Source organism: Sitophilus oryzae, unplaced genomic scaffold (assembly GCF_002938485.1).
Source record: "Sitophilus oryzae breed Bouriz unplaced genomic scaffold, Soryzae_2.0 scaffold_810_pilon_pilon, whole genome shotgun sequence".
Classification (NCBI taxonomy): domain Eukaryota; kingdom Metazoa; phylum Arthropoda; class Insecta; order Coleoptera; family Curculionidae; genus Sitophilus; species Sitophilus oryzae.
This window is the reverse complement of record NW_022147429.1, coordinates 949,270-968,024: the sequence shown is the minus strand read 5'-3', so window position 1 is coordinate 968,024 and position 18,755 is coordinate 949,270.

The following is an 18,755-nucleotide window of genomic DNA, read 5'->3' as shown; positions in this document are numbered from 1 at the left end:
TCAAACTCTGCATACTTGGGAAGGCATAACCAGATTGCAAAAATTATCCATAGGCAACTGGCAATTCAATACCGGCTAATAGATAACCCTCCACCATACTATAAGTATCTGCCTGCTGCAGTGCTGGAATCGGACAACACTGTTTTATACTGGGACAGGCCAATAATAACTGACAGAACAGTTGACTACAATCGCCCAGACATCGTCATCATCGATAAAGCAAACAAAAATGCCATTCTTGTTGATATTGCCTGCCCGCTGAGTGCCAACTTACAAAAAAACAGAAAGGGAAAAAATAGCAAAATATCAAAATTTGTCTGTGGAAATCAAACATGCCTGGAAGTTAAAAGAAGTACGAATTATCCCCATCGTTATATCTTCAACTGGAATCGTATCAGGGTGCTTTGCGGGAAATCTAGAACGGTTGGCTCTACCTAATGGACTTATTGTAACAATTCAGAATGCAGCTATTCTCCAGACGTGCCACATTGTGAGAAAATTTTTAAGCATTTGATAGGTTAAGTTGAATTTCTTCCCTGTCAAATGCAAAAACCGTTAGCTACCTTCTCATGTTGAGAAGTGTCTCAAAATTTAAATAATAATAATAATAATATCAGGCGTCTAAATGCAAAATCCGTCTAAATGCAAGTCACACATTTTTGAGAATTGAGTTCTATACAACATTTAATTCGTTATCCCAAGAGAAACTCCCCGAATTACATTTTTATGCAAGATATTTTTAAGAAATAATACACCAGATAAATTCAGTGCTTTAGGGTTGAGATCAGAAAAGCCTAGCCTTCTATCTAAATGGAAATTAAAACAACTTTCGTTGCGCGTCATCAATGACACCATCCGTTGTCTTATTTAGTTTGCTGGTGGTCGTATTATGATGTGCAACCAAAGTTATTTTAATTTTTCCCCGCATCTCTGGCCTGGATATCGTAGGATTTTGGTTTTTATTGAGGTTGTCTTCTCTTGGTCCGGTTAAGCTAAGATCCCCACAGACCCTCTGCCTCTGAGATATGACCACAGACAGAAGGTGCCTGGTATGAGGAATAGGGTTGTCCCATCCGGCATTGTTATGCGTCTTGGTGCAATTCCCTGGCCACGAAATTACAGCCAGGAACAAAACCGCGAGATGCTCCTTAGACCCAGCCAAAGTCCCAGTGGGGCATTCCCCTGGCACCCAAGTGGAAGCTTTCCCACAAACGGTAAGGTCTGGCACCTTCTAGAGAAAGGCGTCATATACAGGGTATACATAGTCTTTCTTGTCAAAGATATGAAAAAAGTTTTATACATACCGGATGCGTCTCAAAAGTGGCTCACCCCTATAACTCTTTTATTTTTTCAGATAAAAAAAATAAATTTGCTATGTTAGTATATGACATAAATTAGGATTGATTGACGTATTCAATTGTTTTCAGTCACTTCCTGTTTCACCGGAAATAACTACAACTTTCCATCTTTAAATGACACTCAGTATTTTTTTACTTTATTCGACGGAAAATGACACTCTGAATAGAGTGATATATCATATGTCAACTTTTGGCATTTTCGCATATGATTTATTTGAAATTGTAACATGGGCGTGTGTGGTATGAAATTATTCGTAAAAAATACTTTTTCCAAATATGCTAATGAGCCACCCTCGTTCCATTTGAAAAAATTGAGATATGATTAAAGATACGATTTGGGCATCTTTTAACCGGCCTGGACAACTAAAAACATTAGACGATCAACTCTATTTTTCCAAGGCTCCCTGATTAAAATTAGTGTTTTTAACACAGCCATGGTACTCTAGATTGAAATTTAAAATATAATTTGTTTTTGAGCGAAAGTGTCAAAAGTATATACATATGATATGTCATTCGATTCAAAGTATCATTTTCTATGGAATAAAGTAAAAAAATACCGAGGGTCCCATTTAAAAATCAAAAGTTGTAGTCATTTCCGGTGAAACAGGAAGTGACCGAAAACAATTGAATATGTCAATCAATCCTAATTTATGTCATATACTAACATACCAAATCTCGTTTTTTATCTGAAATAATAAAAAAAGTTATAGGGGTGAGCCACTTTTTAAACGCTCCCGGTATACATACCAAAACCTGTTTTTTTATCTGTAAAAATAAAAAAATATATATTGAGCCACTACTGAAAACACCCGGTGTTTTTAAATTTGATATTGAGAAGTAGAAGCGCGACTTTCAACCACTATTATTTAAAACCGAGATACTACTGTTCGGATGAGACAAACCATTCGGCCATTGGGATGGACGGACTTTCTCAGATACGAGGGACGGAATTGTCATTTAAATACTATAAAAATATCGAGCTCGTTCGGCGGTTGTTTTCGCTGCACTGTGAAGCTGCAGACGCGGATCAAAAATTCCAGGACAAAGCTCTGAAAAGAAACGAGATATGATATTTGTTCAGGCCAGGCGTGGGTTTCCGTGAGAAAATTGATATCAGTGAAGTCGTTTGAGTTTTAATAATTTTAACCTACCTGAGTTTTTATTCCTGTGAAATATAATTTTTGTGTAGAAATGTGAAAATAATACCCATGCAAGAGAGAACCAATTAAATAAACTTCATTGCTCTTCATCCCTTACTATAAAAATATCGGAGACAAAATTAAAACTGTTGCTACTGAGTATAAAATTTTTCGGTGTTTTACATGATAATAGGCTAATAGTTATTTTTTATACAAGACGATAAAATGGTATTTTATCGTCGACCGAAAAGATTAACTCACGAGCGATGAAATCGCCAGTGAATTAATTTCGGAAGACGATAATGCAATTTTATCGTCGTGTATAAAATAATTTTTTTTTCCATAGCGAGTTACGTTTTAAAAAATATTCAGAATTTATTATTTCAAAGAATTTATTACGAGTAGAAAAAATATTGCGCCGGATTGGCGTTGGTTTCTATGTAATTTGACAAATAAATAAAGCTGTCTCTCTAGTTGTCAGTTTTGAGTCAATATTTTTTGATTCTCTTTAGTGTCTGATTGAATTGGAGCCAGAAATGGCTCAAAACGAAATAAGTAAATTACCAACAGATATTCAGGCTGAGGCGACAAACACCATATCCAAACAATTTCCATTTAAATCCCGAATAACTTATGAAAAGGAATACAAAAATTTTCAAAAATGGATGCAATTAAAAAACGTGCGAGAAGAAATGATTTTTTTAACCTATCCTCGCTCTTAAAGTATCATTTAATCTACCCTTGCGGTTAAACTACTATTTTCGATAGATATAAGGCAATTTTAACAGTTGCTATTGATAAAAATATATATATTAATCTCTAAAGTGGGATAAATTTCTATCAAACAAATAATACATCAAACACAAGAGTTAAAAATTCTTCACCATGCCAATTATTTTATGTTCTTCATATTTTTACGTAAAAATGTGTTTATAGGTTATTTTTTAAATGACAATTTTAACATTTTATTGGACTTTTTAACACATTTGCCAAATTTCGCTCACTTATTCTTAACCGTTTTAATATGTCAAATAAAAAATATATAGTTTTAAAATGTCATATTTTCTTTTTATAGAAAAACATCGAATATTAGAATTTAGAATTTTAGAATTTAGAAAAGAAATTTAGGAAAATAATGAATAAATAAAAAATAAAGAGAGTTGACAGGAGATCTGCATTTTTTGGGGTTATGGCTCTGGTTATGGTAAAGAATTGTTTATTTTTAAGACTTTTTAGTTCGTTTAATTTAATAATTACTAAAACCAGCAGTTCCAAAAATATATTTAAAAATAATAATTATCTATTAACATGGATTTGGACGATAATAGGTAAGAATACTAAATTTATTTCTATATTCGGTATAAAATTGTTTATTAGGTTTTTAGTTTGCGATGTTTATGGTAAATAATTTTCATTTTCATTGCCTCTGAATTCACATGAGGACAGAGATGAGGATATCTATAGAAAAGTAACCACAAGAGGAATTGTTACATCATTTAAAAAATGTTGGGAAGTTTATTGTTTCCCATCGAAAAGTAGAAAATGCCAATGCAGATGAACGTATTGTAATTGTGATAGAAGTAATTCCAAGGGTGAAGTTTATTATAATTAGTGGAAGTAATTCCAAGGGTGAAGTTTATTATAATTAGTGACCTGTGCTTTTCTTTTTATATGTAGATGTTTCTGGTTTTGAGAATAAATCCGTTGAACGACACCCAAAATTTAGAGGAAGTATTTGCATACCCAGAATATGCCCATCAAAGATTATATAGCTCAAATTTCCTTTAATGGTAGGCAATTATTCAATGCAAATTAACTTTTTAAGTGACTGAAATATTAAATAGTTTACAATATGGTATATCATTAAAAATATATTACTTTTAGGTACAATTAGGGCCTGATACATTTCAAAAAGTAGAATATTATTTTATATTAAATGAGGTATTGTACCAACAGTCAATTTATATTAATACCGGAGATGAAAAAATAACAGAATAAATAGTTCTTTTTTTATACTACAAAAATAAACTATAGAATACAACAGTATTTAAAAAAATAAATAAAAAGTTATGTCCCGGCCGAGATTCGAACTCCGGTCTCTCGCTTCCTAGCCCAACTCCTTACGCACTGCTCCACAGTAACTTGCTTAGCGATAATTCAATGACGGTATATAAACAAAAAAACAGGTTTATAACAATATCTTGACGATTTGAACTGGCGCGCGGAGCGTGCTGACCAATAGCGCCTGTTATCACCTGTGACGTAGCGACCAACCTGCGCAATATCATACCTTGTATTCTTTGTACCATGGAATATTAACAAACAGCCTTATTGAATTTGAAAAAAAAACAATCACTTCTGAAGCTTTGCAGTGTCTATATGATGTCTATTCTGTCACATTTTGTCATAGTGTCACACTACTAATTTCAATATTGTGAAATAGAAAGATAAATAGGTATAGCTAACTGAAACCTATGGAATCGAAATCCTAATGCTAATAATTGGACACAGGGAAAGAAAAAATGAAGTTGTTTATTTCTACAGAGAAATATTCAGATTTAAACTAACCTAACCGTTGTCACAGAACGTGTATTCTGAGCAGTATTTAACAAAACAGAAACCAAACGAACAACCAGAGAATAGGTACATTAAAGAAATGCTAACTTCATGTTAAAAAATGGAAACAGACGCCACCTGGTGTCGCCTGGCAGTACTAGCTAAATTGAGGGGAATTGGAGGGGCGGGACTTAAAAGAGGGAAATTTAAAAAAAAAATATTTTTATAAGTATCACTGACTTACTGTTTAAAGTTAATAAACATATTTTTTATTACTTTAATATAATTTAATGTATTAAAAAATATAATATATAACTTTACACAGCAAATCAATGATATTATTAAAGACTTACTATTTTCAGAGAAAATTCATGGTAAATAAATTACACATTAGTAAACAATATCATTTATTTTTTAGAGCTGCGATTTATATTACGATAATATTGAAATATATATTTTTTTTTAACAACGAAAAAGAATATCCCGGAACCTGAAAAAGAAAGATGATCAATTAATGACTTAAATTAGTTCAAAATACATTTTGCAAATAACTAGTGAATTGGAAAGATAAACATACTATTAAAAAGACATTTTAGTAGTATGTTATCATCTATTTACTGATAATACATTACATAAGTATACAATAGGTAAATAACATGCATAAGGCACTATGATACAACTACTACTGTATCATGATAACACACTAATATGACAAAAAATATATGCTAATTTAAATTCCTTTAATGATCTAATGAAACACTATCTAGCCTCAATGCATGCCATTCCAAAGGCAAAAAAAACTGTTATACTAAATAAATATAAGCTGAATAAAACATAAACTAAGCCAACGTGCATAAACAACCAAAAAATGCATCAAAAAATACTTTTATCAGATCATACCCTTGGATATATTATGTATTTTATATATCGCACATCCCGTTCAAAAGTTTACTAACTCAAAATAGAGAATATAGAGAACATTGTCAGGAGAAGTAAAAGAAAATTTAAGTTAAGGCAATATGCTCCTTTTTGCATATTAACGGCCAAATAATATAATGTTGATGTAATAAAATTTTACTGGCATCCTTCTGAGCTATAAATCAGATTAAAATGACATTGTTTTTTTAATAATTGTGTGTTTTGTAAACATTTTTTGAAGACAATACAGTTTTGAACGGGCTGTGCGATATAAACAAGGATCTTACTATTATTTGAGGGATATAAACGAGGATCTTACTTTTTATTTTTTTCATCATAAATTATAGAGGTACTTACGTGTTATATATTGTGTGTGTGATATTATTATCAGGAAATAATACGTTTAGTTAAACAGGTACGCTGCCAGGCAAGTTCTACCGGCGGGTCTTTGCAAGAGTTGAAATCTAAAAATACAAAAATACGTTTACATCTTAGTTGTATTTACGAATAAAGTATTTGTGTGTAATTTCTGACTTACCAATTAACTGAATAATCGCATTAAATACATCCAAATGGTAATTTAATATTGTAAAAAAGCAAAATTGTTTTAAATCACTTGCCAGGACAGCCCGGCCAGCTTCTTTGTTGACAAAATGGCCGCGGTATCATGACTTAAGCAATGTGAGTGACAAAGAAAGCCAATGCCTGGCAGATGTTGCTTTCTTTGTCGTTGGTCCTGGCACGTTTAAATTTGACTGTTGCCTGTTTTCCCATACAAGTGACACCCCCGTGCGAACAACTGCATTAACGGAATATGTTAAAGTCAATGTTGAGTTGAACGTGTTCAAGAAGATCCTGATTTCCAGATCATGGCCCGAATTCTAGAACTTCGACATGAAAACGTTACTTTTTCAAAGCGGTAAGCGAAAGTATTCGATTAGAAGAACGCCAAGCAGTCGATTTTGGTATTCCCCTTGCCGAGCAAACTGTTTTCTGGATTGTGCGTATCCAAGCATATAAACAGCATCGTAATTTCTCAGGTATCTAATAATTCGCTAATAGTCAAATGTGGATAAAACGATGAAAAATGTCAATGTTACGTGAATTTCATAACCTGTTGTTGAGTTATGTCAACCTGTTTTTCTCTGGATAAGTCATTATTCTTATTATACGAGGGAAATATTGAAGACGCTTCTCAGCCTTTTCGATGTTTTGAACAATATTAAAGCTTCATTCAGAACCTCCCAATTAGTGGAATAAATTAGTGGTTTCAATTACACTTTATACTTTTTAGTTTACGATCATTCACAATGTCTAAAAAACACAATTAAAATTAATAAAATATTCTAGCAACAGCTTGCGGTAATCTGTTGTATCCATAGATAGAGCATAATATTTAGCTTATAAAACAATAAACTTTTGATTTCTAACCAAAATTTTTCTTGACGGCAAATTTTGAAGTATAATTAGTGGAAAAGTCAAAAGTTTGTTAACTTTTCCCAATAATTGAAAATTACTACCACTAATTATGACGTTCAGAAACTATTAGAGACAGAGTTTACCAAAAATGCTTTTTATAACTATTAGTGGGTAAATGAATTTCTAGATATATTACGAATTTTTTTGGAACTTTAGTTTCGGAGATATAAATTTAATCGGACCTTTTTAAAAAAAATAATTTTATTTTTCAGAAACTATTAGAGACAGAGTTTACCAAAAATGTTTTTTATAACTACTAGTGGGTAAATGAATTTCTAGATATATTACGAACTTTTTCGGAACTTTACTTTCGGAGATATAAATTTAATCGGACATTTTTAACAAAATTAATTTTATTTTTCAGAAACTATTAGGGACAGAGTTTACCAAAAATGCTTTTTATATCTACTAGTGGGTAAATGAATTTGTAGAAATATTACGAATTTTTTCGGAACTTTACTTTCGGAGATATACATTTAATCGGACCTTTTTAAAAAAAATAATTTTATTTTTCAGAAACTATTAGAGACAGAGTTTACCAAAAATGCTTTTTATAACTACTAGTGGGTAAATGAATTTCTAGATATATTACGAATTTTTTTGGAGCTTTAGTTTCGGAGATATAAATTTAATCGGACATTTTTAAAAAAAATAATTTTATTTTTCAGAAACTATTAGAGACAGAGTTTACCAAAAATGCTTTTTATAACTACTAGTGGGTAAATGAATTTGTAGATATATTACGAATTTTTTCGGAACTTTACTTTCGGAGATATACATTTAATCGGACATTTTTTTTACATTAAAATTAGGTGAACAAACTTCTACGGCTAATTGAAACTACTAATTTATTCCACTGATTTCGAGGTTCTGAATGAAACTTAATAGCTGCTAAGTCGTAAATTATTAATGACTTATTGAGGAATTTATAGAAGAAGAAGTAGTTTTCACTAAAGAGAACGCACAAGATCACAATTTTTACTATTTTTACTGACAGTTCGACAAGCAAAACGAGCCTTTAACATAGAGACATTAAGTTTCATCCAAATATTGGCGTTAGTTCAGAAATTATTGGAAAAAATCAAAATAAAAATGAAACTTCTACACCCTTCATCAAAATCTTCTACACCCTTCTTCATCGCATTGCAGAATATATTGCCGAAGATTCCCGAATACGATTCGGACTATGCACCTTGTATATGAAAAGTAGTATAGTTAGAAATTCTTTTAGAGTTATAAGTTATTATTTCTTTATTCTTGGACTTATTTACCATTTTAAGAAATCATTACAATAATACGTCAATTATATGAATTTTATTTAGTTGTGTCAGCAGCGGAAATTATTATATTAATTTAAATTTTAATTTAATTTTAAATATATTATATTATTTTATTTAGCTATAAATACATCATTCAACAAATTTAGTACCAAATAATAATTGACTTAATATAAAAGAAAACAACCGAATTATTAAGATCATCATTATTAAGAAGTCATTCAAAAAATAGAATGCCACTGGTAAACCGGAATATACTCGTAAGTCAGCCATATTAAATTATCTGAGCAGTTCTTACCTATCTTACCTGAGCAGTCGCCATAATTTTGTTGATATACTTCTTCATTAGTCTTTTTATTCAGTGCATAGAATTTAGTTATTAACTGGCATAATCAAAAATAAACAATTTAAGTTAGAGTACAAAAAAATGACAATTAGTTCAGAAAAAAAGACATATCCATCATTTTGACAATAAACTTGAAATTTCAAAATTAAATCGAGACAATTAATGAAAATTTCTGGAATACGGCCTGTTTAATACCCTTTCGCTGACTTTACATTACGATATTCATCCCTCTGACTCTTCCAGATTTTCCAAATTTTCCAGGTTAGTGAACACCCTATCCTAAAATTTAAAGGCTGTTTAATTATTGCTCGAAATTATGAGGATTTGAGGATTTGACAGGTAATGTTTCGAAGTTTCTTTAGAAATTCAATTTGTTTTTGAACACAGGAAATTTGTGGTGCGTCTCCCGGAAATGTTTTTAATCATTAGTGGAAGTATCAGCCTAAATTTTGTTAATTAATACATCAAAACATCTTAAGAAAATTAGAAAAATATAGCGCAATATACCAAAACTTTATTTTAAACTCTGCAAGCCAGTTTAGTTAACTTACCAGAAAATGTTTTCAATTTTTTTGATACTAACCGTCGCGCGTCGCGTCGTAGTCATTTAATATAATCATTTTTCGTTTAATTTTTTCACCTTTTTCACTGAAAGAGTTTTTGACATTTTCTATTTTTCAAAAATGAAAACAAATTTTAAATGTGAAAAAAAGTACCTAAACTAATAATCTTCCCTTGGTATCTACGGTATATACGATAATAGTAGTAATAATTGTACAATAAACAAAATTAAACACTAAAACTTATATAGGGTGAAACAAAATTATCAAGAAAGAATATTCGTGACTTTTGGTATCAAGTACTCTCTTATTCATTTTTAAATGGTTAGGAATAATAGTATATTGTTTTATTAGGTGTAAACATTAAACTTTTTGTGGCGAGGTTGTACGTTCCAGAATAGTCCGAGAGTACAGGCGAGGCATAAAAGTATTTTTACTCCTAATAAAACATGCTATTTTTTTCAAAAGTCACCTTTTTTAAACAACCTCAAACGTTGAAAATAAGTACAATGTAATAGTACATTGTAAATAATTCTATATGGAAAAACTATGGTTACACTCGTTGAGTTTGACTTTATGTCAGTTTAATAATATATTTTCGTATTTTTGTGCTTGGGCGTAAAATAGCTTTACTTTTATGCCCACGCGTTAAAATGACTTTTTTATATTGTCAATCACGTCGCAAAAATTAATACTTTTTTGACTTGTAACCTCGAAATTAATACTTCTGTGACTAGATATTTGCGACCAAAAAAAATAGCATATTGTTTTGTTGAGTAAAAATGATACTTTTTGTGGTAAAGCTGTACGTTTGACATTAGTAAGTAATTTCTCCTAATAGAACATCCTATTTTTTTCAAACGTCACAAATAATTTTTAAACAATATCAAGCGTTGAAAATAATATAAAAATATTTAAAAGTAATAACTTGTAAGTAATTTATATCGAGAAACTATGGTTACACTCGTTGAATTTGAATTTATATTTAATTTACAATTTAATAATATATTTTCGTACTTTTGTGCTTAGGCGTAAACAGGGGAGCAACTAGACACAGACTTTTATGGGAGATAAAGTCTTTTGGAGATAATTCAGATGACTAAAAGATAATATTGATTTGAAGTTAAAAACAACTTTATACGACCCGCATCAATAATTTGGGGCGCTAAGCCCCCCTTGCCTCACCCCTAGTTGCGCCACTGGGCGTAAATATGCTTCACTTTTATGCCTAGGCATTAAAATTACATTTTTTTAATTGTAAATCACGTCGGACAAAACACTATTTAAGTTGCCTGCCTCTCAGGCTCAGACTAACACTTTTTCAGATATTGAAAAATCAAAGTTACTCTGTTCTGCTTGATGTTCTTAAACAAATCTGTCAAAATAGCGAACAGAACGCCCATAGTCATGTGTGAAAGGTAGATCAACCAATATTGCAAAGTAGTGTCCTAATTTAGTATCCTCCTCCTCCCGACGCGACGAGGAGGAGGAACCCAATAAATTGGGAATAGGAGATTATATGCAAACATAAGAAGGGGAGGAGGTTACCCCATAAATTCACTACTATACGATAATTTGTTATGACACCACAAGCAAAATATGAACAAACCGTTTGTTTATCTATCCTTGGATATAACCACAGATTTAAAAGAACATAACAGCTTTGTTCGGACAACAATATAACCAACCGGTTCAATTTATATCGACGCATCGTTGGTCAACTAGTCTCAAACCTTGCTGTGTATTATACTTCTGCGAAAGGTCAATTGGGGAAACAACAGAACACCGTATTACTGAGTGCGCAGAGACAACCCTTCGTGCCATAAACTTTGGTACGACTGATGCCGGAGATGGAGACTCTGTCCAAAAAAATCCTCTATGGGTATTTCGCCACTGCAAGAAAATCTACAAAATGAAATAGTTATTTTTTGTAAACACTTCTGGCGTTAATCCCAAACGGAAACTACTTGTCAGAAGGTATGTTTACATTTACACAAATTTGCCTAACGAACAAAAAAAATTCTAATGTTTCGGAAAGTTTATATCTTTCCGTCGTCGGAAGCAAAAAAAATACAAAGAATAAAGAAGAAAACTAAAATATTTAAATTCAACTATTCGAGAACACTTTAGTTTTTTTAAAACAGATACGTCTACAAAAACCGTTGACGTTCTGTTAAAATGACATTATATCAAGTTAAACTTCAAAATTAACAATTACTACCGGATAACAATTACTTAATAAGGTAAAACTAAAAAGCACCAAACTTTCTGTATGATTATTTTTTATTTTTACGTAGGTATGTTATGTTCTATAAAATCAAAGAAGCGATTGCCATACATTACTAACATCTACAGATGCATGAGCAAAACATTATTTTTATTAGATTGTATTAAAAAAGCCTCTTTTATTTATCTTTTACAGGCTGTCGCTTCTATCATTATAATTTTGGCGTTATTAAAATTTATTCTGTGCCCTGTGTCCCATGAGTGATGACAAATCTTAGATTTGTGAAAATCTTTCTTTCTTAAATAATCTTTATGTTCTTTAATTCGAGCATTTAAGGGTCTAGATGTTTCACCAATGTAAAATTTATCGTATTCGCATAATATTTGGATACAAATCTAAGATTTGTCAGCACTCATGGGACACAGGGCACAGAATAAATTCTAATAACGCCAAAATTATAATGAAAGATGCGATAACTTCTAAAAGAAAAATAAAAGAGGCTTTTTTAATACAATCTAATAAAAATAAATGTATTGCTCATGCATCTGTAGATGTTAGTGATGTATGGCAATCGCTTCTTTGATTTTAAAGAACATAACATAAATAAACATAACATTCCTACGTAAAAATTAAAAATAATCATACAGAAAGTTTGGGGCTTTTTGATTTTACCTTATTAAGTAATTGTTAATTTTGACGTTTAACTTGATATAATGTCATTTAACAGAACGTCAACGGTTTTTGTAGACGTATCTGTTTTAAAAAAAAACTAAAGTGTTCTCGAATAGTTGAATTTGAATATTTTCAATAGTTTTTTTTCTTTATTCTTTGTATTTTTATTTGCTTCCGACGACGGAAAGAGATAAACTTTCCAAAACGTTAAGCATTTTTTTCGTTAGGCAAATTTGTATAACTGTAAAAATAACTTCTGAAAAGTAGTTTCCGTTTGGGATTAACGCAGATGTGTTTACAAAGAATAACTATTTTATTTTGTAGATTTTCTTGCAGTGGCGAAATACCCATAGAGGACTTTTTTGAAGAGATGAATCCGCCACATAGGTTTAGACAATTTTTATGGAGACTCTGGCCAGATACTGGCTTTTGTCAAAGCCCTGAGACTGTATGATGAGTTATAACTGAAGAAAGGGTTCACAGAATAGATCTATAAGGTCGCGGTGATTAACCCCCCTCCTAAACATTTTACATTCTTTTTTATCCTGTAATGTTTCTCTATTAATATTATTTATCTAAGGTAGTAATAATAAACATTTAAAAACAAAAACTGACTTCTTCGAGTGTTAGCTTATCAAGCTCGGCATCTAAGACCGAAGATGTCACATATAATTCCACTCTACCGGTCCTCGTTTCTAGCGTTCGTTGCCGCACTAAAAGTCATAAGCTGGTCGTATTAAGCCTGGTTTTTAATGAGGCAGGACTGTTTTCTTTGTTACAAAGACCTTTTTTACGTCTGCGTAAATTTCAATGAAAACTCGAGCGAGGCCTGCATATTCGGAGAGGCACTCGGTGAAAGATTATATTCTTTATAAGAGGAGATGAATAACGTCTCGAGCTTTGCCCGTAGAAATGCCCTCACGTTTTAAGTTGATGTTATTTACCGGGGTAAAAAAAGAACCCTTTTTCTGGGTTTTCGACAAGACAGGTATCTGTTATCGGTAGAACAGAACGAAGTGCACGTGCAGGTACTAAGGCCCTGATTAAAAAAATAAAAAGTATCTGCTTTAAAAAATAAACTTGAGGTACTTAAAATATGGCGATAAATAAGCATTCACTGAGTAGGTGAATGAAGATTACTTTTAGAAATAATCAAATGTTCATTAATTGGATTTAATTCAGTTTTTCGGCAGAACTTTTGCTTTCTAATATTTCGAGAAGAAGAAATCTTTAAAAAGAACAATAGCAACTAATAAATAAATTTTGAGAGTTATGTGGTTTAGCCGAGGGGTGTCTCACTTCAGTATACTGAGTACTGCCAAAATATATAATGCTTTATTAATTCTAATTTATTTACTTATTTAATTCTACTATTATTCTAAATTATACTTGAAAAATAAATTGTGTGTTCAAATCAAACTATAAACAAATAAATGGTTTGTTTTTACACACACACATTTTCCTACAAACGTAAAAAAACTGGCTACACTGTATGCTTTTGATTTTGTCTCTCTATCTGCCAACCGGTCTCTTTTAAATTATCCTTTGTCACGCGCATTAAAAACCAGAACGCATAGTTTGGATGACCAGCAGTGTATTTTGGATCAAAATAAACCAATGTGTATGGTTGGTTGTAATTTTTTCATATATGCACATTTGAAAATACAATTTTATTAGTCAGTACTATTATACTATTCGATTTCAGTCAACAAAAATTGATTAAAAATAAAGATTGATTCATTTCAACAAATAAAATATAGCAATAACAATACTGAAAACAAACAATTGATAGTAGAAATCCATCAATTATCAGTTTGTGAAAGTTAGCCTTAATTTTAAAAAATGCCCTTTATAGCTATCAACGTGTAATTAATTAAGTTTTACAATACCTACTAATCCCTAAATGTATCAACTTGTTTGGTAGTGAAGTAATTTATTATTTCTCGAGAAAATGACAAACATTCATTCTATTGTATTCTAATTTTCGTCGCTCAAAAAGATGAATATTGTTCCAATTTAAATTATATTATGACTAAGACATTGTACTACAGGAACACAAGGTTGTATTTCCAATATTTTTTTTCCCGTTAAAGGATAACTATTGTTTGTCACGCTTTCAGCGTTTGTTTAGCGTTTGAATAGAAAATATTATATTTGTTTACTACGTTGTAATTGTTAAACATTTTATACAATATACAGTATGTAATTATTTATTAAAAAGTTTTTGGATACCGGTGATGTGAAAAGAATGAATTGAATTAATGTACCACTACCTGATTCATGGAAAACGTCATGGATAACTCAAAAATGGATCCTCAAAAAAGGAAGAAAAGATATTTGCACTAACTACAGATGTATAGCTGCATCTGACACTCTTAGCAGATTGTACGGAAAAATACTAAAAACTCTAATAGAAGATGAATTCAGCCCCCATGAGATTGAAGAACAAGCCGGGTTCAGGCCGCTTATGAATTGGTAATATCTTTCCAATAACTCAAGATCATTGAGAAAAAGACGACAACGAATAACGACCAAATTCATCTCCTGTTTGTGGACCTTAGTAAGGCTTCTCATACGGTACCAACTAAAAAACTATGGGAAGTTTTCGAAAAAAGCCCAATAAATATAACACTAATAAAAACGGTGCAGCAACTTTACTGCAAATGTTCCGCAAGAATTAAAATAAGACTAACCTGTCTGAATTATTTCCAATAACAAAAGGTCTAAAACAGGGGTGTCTCCTGTCCCCAACTTTATTTAAAATCTACCTATCAGAAGCTCTTAAACACTTGCGCAAGAAGTGTTCTCAGATGGGAATATCTATACGACAACCTTTCTGTGTATATTCTGCATTTCGCCGATGACCAGATAGTAATGGCCCAAGACAAAGAAGACCTAGGATATATGACTAGAAAACTGATAGAAGAATACGAAAAATGGTAGTGAGTATGAGAGTACGAAATATATGGTCTAGGGACATCTCGGATCACAGAACAAAAACTGATCTATAACGCGATCCTGAAAAGCGTAATGTTATATGGTTCTAAGGTATGGCAGTTAACCGAAAGACATAAAAAGAAGTCTTGTCGACCAAATTGGACTTCTGGCGAAGATCAGCTCGAATCTCCAGTTTAGACAGAATTAGGAAGAGAGAATACGTGAAAAAATGAAGGTGGAGGGTAATAGTGTATAAGAAATACAAGAAAGACAACTGCAGTGGTACTGCCAACGAATGGAGGACGAGAGAATTCCAAGGCATGTGTTGCAGTGACAGACGGAAACACTTGCTTTGGTATTCCTACTGACATACGGAAACGAGGCCGACCTAAACTTTCTTGGAATCAAGGAATCGACAGAGCCATGTCGGAAAGGAACTTACTACCACGAGATTGCGACAACAGACGGAGGTGGCGCATGGAGACCGGAGGGAGACGAAGAACGCTATAAAAACCGGATATACATACATTCATAAATAACGTTATTAAATTTCTGGATATAAAATGTACAAAAAAATTAAGGTCAATTCCTATTTTTTAGGAAAATGACTAATGGCTAGTATAGATGCATATTAAAACTGAAAACAATGAACAAATTATTTGTGTCACCGCCATATTTCAAATTCGAAAATATTCGCACAGCAAAAAAACGCCATTTTCAAAAATTATTAACTTGCTTCCATAGATTTGAAGGATGTATATTTCTTAGTATCTCTATGAAATATAAAAGTATAAAACGACTTTATAGATACTCAAATTATTAAAACCTGTACTAAACATTTTGAGAGGGCAAAATCTAAAGTTTGTCTTTTAATTAAATGATGCTCCTCTTATAAGCAAAATTGAGATAGAATGTTATGAAAATGTTACTAAGTTCCAACAAACATAGCTTAAAGCCGAGTTCAGTATTGAGGTATATTTTTCAAGATGATCAAAAGCCAAGTTTAAGCCTCAAAAATGGCTGGCTCAACTTCAATTGTCATACCTAGTGTTTGAGCTAATTTACAACTGAGCCTAAAACTTATAAGTTTAAAAAACGTGTTGTTTCTAAATTTAGAAAAACAAGCTATTTAGACCCAACCCAAGAAATATAATTTTCGGCTTAATACCGCATAAAAAATGACAAGATGTCCCACAAAAGACAAAAAAATCCAAGTTATTTTGATTATCATCGACTGACATTTCCATATAAATGAAACTGATTAACGATTAGTATTTAAGGTCGTATATTCTATTGTATGATCCTGCCCGTTGCTAATTTTGAATACTCACAATTATAGGTAATTGTTGGCTTTGGTACCATATTGTGGAATTATTAGTATTATGGAAATAGGAAATGATTGGCTTCGAACGACTTTTTGAATGCGGCGTTTATAATCTATAATGCAGCTGTGGCCTACATTATCTGAAGGAGTAACCACTATACCTATTAATGGATTTTTATTCTTGATAGTGATGATAGGCTGAAATATCCGGGTAGATTTAACACATTGTTCCTTTGTAATATTTAATTAAAATTGCACACAGAAATATTGTTCGTTATGTTTCGTTAAGTTAAGAGAATTCACTCAGTTTTCTATGACTATTATCACAGATAACATTATTATCTGTGCTATTATTATACTTATTTTTTTTTATTATCGTATTATATCAGACTGTTTAATATCTGGCATTGATAGAAAGACTTTCGAATAAATAACACAATATTGACAATATTAAAAGAATATTCAGGGTGTCCCAATATTTCGTGGACATAGAAGTACTGTGTATTTTTGGAATCAAAATAATTTCATTGGATACAATTTACCTCTGTACGAAAGTGGTTTGTTTGTCCTTTAGAGGGCACCAGATTTTAAAAAAATCGTCACATTTTTTACGACATTTTACGGGAAGGGTGAAAACTCCCCCCACCCCTATATAAATTTTAGTAGAAATATCTTCCAACTCCACTGACCACTGATTTTTTTTCTTAAAATGATCCTCCTAGTATTTACTACATTTTTTGTTTCTTGCAAAAGACGCGAAATCGCAGTTTTGAGAAAACAAATATGTGGAGATGTTTTTCCAAGGCTAGACCTGCAAAATATAGAGGGCGTTCCAATATTCCGTAGACATAGAACAATTACGTATTTTTTGAATCAAAGTAAGTTAATTGGTCACAATTTACTTCTCTACAAAAGTGCTTCGTTTGTCCATTAGAGGGCATCAATCAAAAATAAATCTGAACGTTAATTAATTTAAAATTTATGAAACTTATTATTAAATATAATTTGTGATACTAAGATAAAATTCCATATTTTTGTCTATTAGATTATTAGATTATGTAAGGCTGGCAGATAGAAAAAGGAATGAGTGGATCAGAGGAAAAACTAAAGTAAGGGATGTTAGAAGTGAAGTAGCAAAATTAAAATGGAAGTTTGCCGGTCACAATGTCAGACAGAAGGATGATCGATGGAACAAATGCATCGTAAACTGGAGGGAGAATAGAAGAAGTAGAGAAAGACCTGAGATGAGATCGGCGGACAATCTGAGGAAACATGCAGGCACAAGATGGATGAGCACGGCGACAGAGAGGGAAGAGCGGAAGAGATTGGAGGAGGCCTATGTCCAACGATGGACCGAAGAGGCTCAATAGATAGATAGAGAGATTATTAGCGCATAATAGTTTTTATACGCCTATATTGGCTTGATGGAACATGCAACATTTTTTGGGAGTAAAATTCGGACAATTAATTTTTTCCTCAAAAAGTATGCGCGGCGACTTTTTTTACGAAAAGGCCCATTTAACGAAAAAAAAAATCGATCGTCGGTGGATATAGAAAAATTTATACCAACATTTATCTAGGGGTGGGGGTAGTTTTTGCCCTTCCCCTCCTTTTCTTGATATTTGCGAAAGAAGAAGCACTTTTGTATAGAGGTAAATTGTGTCCAATGAACTTATTTCGATTCCGAAATTACGCAGTAGTTCTATGTCTCTGGAATATTGGGACATCCTGTATATATTGGAAACAACTAATATAGAGGTAAGGAATCTGTATTACCTGTAATCAACAGAAGAATTATGTTAGCATAGAGTGCATATAAAAGAAAAGTAATCATATTAAAATTTAAAATGCCACTTTATCTAAAGAAGAAAACATTCGACCAATTAATAGTATCAGTCATTACCTATTCATGCGGTATCTGGACACTTAAAACCGACACTATAAGGAAACTACTGGTCGCAC